This window comes from Sinocyclocheilus grahami, unplaced genomic scaffold (assembly GCF_001515645.1).
Source record: "Sinocyclocheilus grahami isolate Dianchi unplaced genomic scaffold, SAMN03320097.WGS_v1.1 scaffold153.1, whole genome shotgun sequence".
NCBI lineage: Eukaryota > Metazoa > Chordata > Actinopteri > Cypriniformes > Cyprinidae > Sinocyclocheilus > Sinocyclocheilus grahami.
The window spans coordinates 1,364,456-1,370,455 of NW_015505332.1; positions in this window are offsets into that span (position 1 = coordinate 1,364,456).

A 6,000-nucleotide genomic window follows, 5' to 3' on the forward strand; every position below is an offset into this window, starting at 1 on the left:
AAATTGACCTATTACCGTATTTAAGCTTTTTCGTTTAAACAGAAGACCACTTGCGCCATTTTTTATATTAGAGCCAAGGAAACGACGCCTGTCTGTCACGGCGATACACACTGCGCACCCTCGTGTGGCGTAAATATGTATGGCAAGCCGTTTTAACATTTAATCTATAAACCACACTAGTATCTAATTAGACGTTAGGACTTATTTTTAGATACTAGTATATTTTCCATTAAGTACTAGTACTTATTCATTAACTATAGTGCTTATTCTTTAGGTACTACCCAGCTAACAATTTTTGGCTCCCAGAATGTTCCCGGAACGTTAGTTTTTGGTTCCCAGAATGTTATTTTTTGTGGTTTGTTTTTGGTTAGCCAGGAAAGTTTTCTTACCGTTCCCAGAACGTTAGTTTTTGAAAGTTAATTTCAGGGCTCTGTATAGGTCACACATTAACATCTGCGACGTTTTCACTATCTTACGGTTTCAATCAAGATAGTTTTACAGGGTTACAAAAATATCCTAAAAAGAACCATTAGGGAATGTTCTCTATAAGTTATTTGTAGGTTCTTTTAAAAATAGCCACCCTGCAACGTTCTGGGAACTTTATTTTATGGTTGCAAAAAAATAACCTAAAAATAACCATTAGGGAATGTTCTCTATAAGTTATTTTTAGGTTATTTAAAAATAACCACCATGAAATGTTCGGGGAACGTTATTTTATGGTTACAAAAAATATAACCTAAAAAGATTGTTCCCCAAATGTTAGTATTTGGTTCCCCCAAAAAATAACCAAACGGGAACCAAAAACTAACGTTAGGGGAACGTTCTGTGTTTGCTGGGTAGTGCTTATTCTTTAGGTACTAGTGTTTTTTGTAAAGCTACTAGTACTTAATCATTAGATACTAGTACTTATTCATTAGATACTAGTGCTTATTTATTATTCATTAGATACTAGTACTTATTTATTAGGTACATTTACATTTACATTTACATTTACATTTAGTCATTTAGCAGACGCTTTTATCCGTCTATAGCAGGGCAATTCCTCCAATCGAAACTACAGTTCGCACTTCAACGCAGGAAGGGAGCAATTAAATTACACGCGCTCCTTCTTAGCCGAGGGCAGTTATTATAATTACCAGAAAGTGCAATCAAAAATACAAACGCAAACAAAAATATAACGTAGAAATAGGCAGAAAACGAAATATTCCTTCTTAGCAGCAAGTAATAATTCCAACAGCAGATCTATAACCAAGTATTACGCAGGACACTCACGTGCAGCCGTCTGTCTCTTCTGTTGACTAATCGCTTGACCCCGCTTGACTAATCGCTTGTACTTATTCATTAGATACTAGTACTTATTGATTAAATACTAGTACTTATTCATTAGATACTAGTACTCATTCATTAGATACTAGTACTTATAATTAGATACCAGTACTTATTTCAATAGTGACTAGAAACTATTATATTGTTACTAGTAAAAAAAATCAAATTTTTGCCATTGACTTCTATGGGGATCCGTCATTGAGATATCAACTATTCAGTTTTGACTAGTATGTATTCCACTAGTGACTAGTACTTAATTTTTATGTACTAGTAGTTATTCATTAGGTACTAGTGCATATGTTTTTAGATACTAGTACTCATTCATTAGATACTAGTACTCATTCATTAGATACTAGTACTTATTGATTAAATACTAGTACTTATTCATTAGATACTAGTACTCATTCATTAGATACTAGTATTTATTAAATAGATACCAGTACTTATTTCAATAGTGACTAGTAACTATTATATTGTTACTAGTAAAAAAAATTAAATTTTTGACATGGACTTCTATGGGGATCCGTCATTGAGATATCAACTATTCAGTTTTGACTAGTATGTATTCCACTAGTGACTAGTACTTAATTTTTATGTACTAGTAGTTATTCATTAGGTACTAGTGCATATGTTTTTAGATACTAGTACTCATTCATTAGATACTAGTATTTATTAAATAGATACCAGTACTTATTTCAATAGTGACTAGTAACTATTATATTGTTACTAGTAAAAAAAATTAAATTTTTGACATGGACTTCTATGGGGATCCGTCATTGAGATATCAACTATTCAGTTTTGACTAGTATGTATTCCACTAGTGACTAGTACTTAATTTTTATGTACTAGTAGTTATTCATTAGGTACTAGTGGATATGTTTTTAGATACTAGTACTCATTCATTAGATACTAGTATTTATTAAATAGATACCAGTACTTATTTCAATAGTGACTAGTAACTATTATATTGTTACTAGTAAAAAAAATTAAATTTTTGACATGGACTTCTATGGGGATCCGTCATTGAGATATCAACTATTCAGTTTTGACTAGTATGTATTCCACTAGTGACTAGTACTTAATTTTTATGTACTAGTAGTTATTCATTAGGTACTAGTGGATATGTTTTTAGATACTAGTACTCATTCATTAGATACTAGTATTTATTAAATAGACACCAGTACTTATTCATTAGATACTAGTACTTATTATTAGATACTATAGTAGTTATTCATTAGGTACTAGTGGATATGTTTTTAGATACTAGTACTCATTCATTAGATACTAGTATTTATTAAATAGACACCAGTACTTATTCATTAGATACTAGTACTTATTATTAGATACTAGTACTTATTATTAGATACTAGTACTTGTCCATTAGATACTAGTACCTATTCGTTAGGTACTAGTGCTTATTTATTAAAAACTAGTACTCATTCATTAGATACTTGTACCTATTAAATAGATACTAGTACTTATTCAATAGATACTACACATTTATTAGATACTAGTACTTATTTGAAATGTTACTAGTACGATTTTTTATTTCACTAGTACATTTTTTTATTGAACTCTACTGTAGCCATTTGGACTAGTCATAACATAAGACAAGTAAAAAAGCAGATCTGACAAGTAAGATAAGAATTGTTCTCTTTCAGTCAGTCACGTTCTACGTTACACACATCAGCTTTTCGCTTCGGAGCCGAGCCTTCTACAAGACGAATCTCCGCGAGTGTTTGGAAATAGCTGGCCTTGGTGTTACGGCGTGTCAGTGGGGGTTGCCATCCAGGCTGTTGAAACCTCGGCAAGCTGCAGCTGCCATTCTGCGGTCTCGCCTCTCTCTAAAAGAGTGTTTTTCCGTGAAGCGCCAGGGCAGGCGGTGTCCCTGAGACGGGCGACCCGGAGCTCTTGGATCCTGCTCTTCAGGAGATGGTGACCGCACCACTCCTTCCCCTGGAGGAGGGCCAGGCGGAGAATCTTTTGTTCCCGTTTGTTTCTGTTCCGCCACCCCAACCGGTGGTACCACCATAAGGTTTGGATTTTGTGTGCCCTGTACAGAACATTAATGTAAACACATTCAGTGTCTGCAGCACCAGTGTGCCCTGTACAGAATATTATTGTAAAAACATTCAGTGTCTGCAGCACCAGTGTGCCCTGTACAGAATATTAATGTAAAAACATTCAGTAAAAACATTCAGTGTCTGCAGCACCAGTGTGCTCTGTACAGAATATTAATGTAAAAACATCCAGTAAAAACATTCAGTGTCTGCAGCACCAGTGTGCTCTGTACAGAATATTAATGTAAAAACATTCAGTGTCTACAGCACAAGTGTGCTCTGTACAGAATATTAATGTAAAAACATTCAGTAAAAACATTCAGTGTCTGCAGCACCAGTGTGCTCTGTACAGAATATGAATGTAAAAACATTCAGTGTCTGTAGCACCAGTGCTATATGCAAAAAAAGTTAACATACAGCTCTGTTATGATATTTATTGTTTTTACTGGAGGAAAAATAGGAAAATAACAGATAATAAAATTGGTGTCTTATCTCCATCCTGCCACCAGAGGACACTCGATGACCAACAAACACATTAGGCTACGAAATTGTTTACGAAATTACAGTGTCTACAAAACTGACAAAAATACGTTTTCTATGTGCTTGTGTACAAATAATTGTTTCTTTTCTATGTGGTTTCCTCAAAAAAGTACATCCATCTTCTTGTTTCTGTTTCCTGTCTAATCTCTCTCTCCTATATGTTTTTGGCTCATTAATATCCAACATACGATTACCATACTGGGCAGAAATGCTAATTTAAAAAGTACTAGTATCTATTAAGTTCAGGATATCTCTGGTCTAAAAAGTTACTAGTAACTAAAAAATAAGTACTAGTTGTATTTTTTCTTAACAAGAAGAGTATAATTAAATACTAGTCACTATGGGAATAAGTACTAGTATCTACTAATTACATACTAGTATCTAATGAATAAGTACTAGTAACTTTACAAAAGACACTAGTACCTAAATAATAAGCACTAGTAGCTAAAGAATAAGCACTAGTACCTAATGAATTAGTACTAGTACTTAATGGAAAATATACTAATATCTAAAAAATAAGTACTAGTAGGCCTACCATGAAAATAGATACTAGTACGGCTTATAGATTAAATGTTAAAACGGCTTTCCATAAAGTGTTAGTTACAAAAGGAGAGAAAATTGTTAAAAAGGGGTCATATGAAGTTGCTAAAAAGAACATTATGTTGTGTATTTGGTGTAATGCAATGTGTTTATGCGATTTAAAGTTCAAAAAACACATTCTTTTCCACATACTGTACATTATTGTTGCTCCTCTATGCCCCGCCTTTCTGAAATGCGTCGATTTTTACAAAGCTCATCGGTCTGAAAAGCGAGGTGTGCTCTGATTGGCCAGCTATCCAGTGCATTGTGATTGGCCGAATACCTCAAGCGTGTGACGGAAATGTTATGCCCCTTAGCATATTGTGATGCCCGGCATGATGAGACAACTCCAATAATACCCATTACAAACGAGGCATTTGTTGCATCCAGTGGGGACATAATTACTGATTATAATGACTTATACTGTCTTTTTACACGTTGCGTTGTGTATCGCGCCACGTAAACAAAACCATGTCTGCATTTGTTATCGGAGAAACGACAAACAACAAGCGCTACTCAACACTGCTCAAAACTCGTGTTTGAATCGTCAGTGGCAACCTAGTGTAGGCTACTCTGCAGGTTCAGGAAACAGTCCTCCGTAAAAATGCACTGCACACATCTAAATATTTGGGTTGAACTGTTCTGGAACAGTGTTGTAAATACAACTTAACCACTGATTTCTAGTTGTGTCCTCTTTTGGAAGGCCAAACAAAGTAGTTTCGCTTTCACAACGAAACACACAGCGTCACACATGGCTGGGCAACTTTAGGGATCTTATCTATACCTGAACAGCTTGTAACACTCCAAAGAGAAAGGAACATTTGAAATTGCATCATATGACCCCTTTAAAAATTGCATTATAGGTTTAAACCACTATAAACGAGTAAAGGCCTAATTTGGTAGGTTTCCTTTCTTTATACAAATTTTACCTGTGTGTGTTGGGATCGACTGGAAAGCCTACCTTGAATTAGTGTTATAGTTAACTAATAAAACTAAAATCATAAAAATATTTTTATTAAATAAACAAACTTACAGTAAATAAAAAATAAGAAACTTACACTTTAAAATTTTATTTCAGCTAGTTGCCAATGCAGCATTTCTTACTTTAATTTAGTTTAGCTTGGTCTACTAAAATAACTCAAACTAAAATGTAAGGCCTAAAATAAAAAAAACAAAACAAAATAAAACAACAACAAAATTACTTGAACTTTATTACAAATTAAAATGTAAACATAAAATATAAAATTAAAACTAATAAAAAGTTATATTGATAGCTCAATTATACTAAAATAATACTGCCCTGAATACCTTCTTTGACAAATGCATAACTGTAAATAAATTGAGGCGGTATTATATACTTGGCAAATAAATTTTTAAGACGTTTGTAGATACAGACATCCATTGTGGCTTTTTTTAAATATTCATATCGATATCGGAATTATATCGTACAGACCAAAATTAAGAAATATATCGTGATATAAATTTTGGCCATATC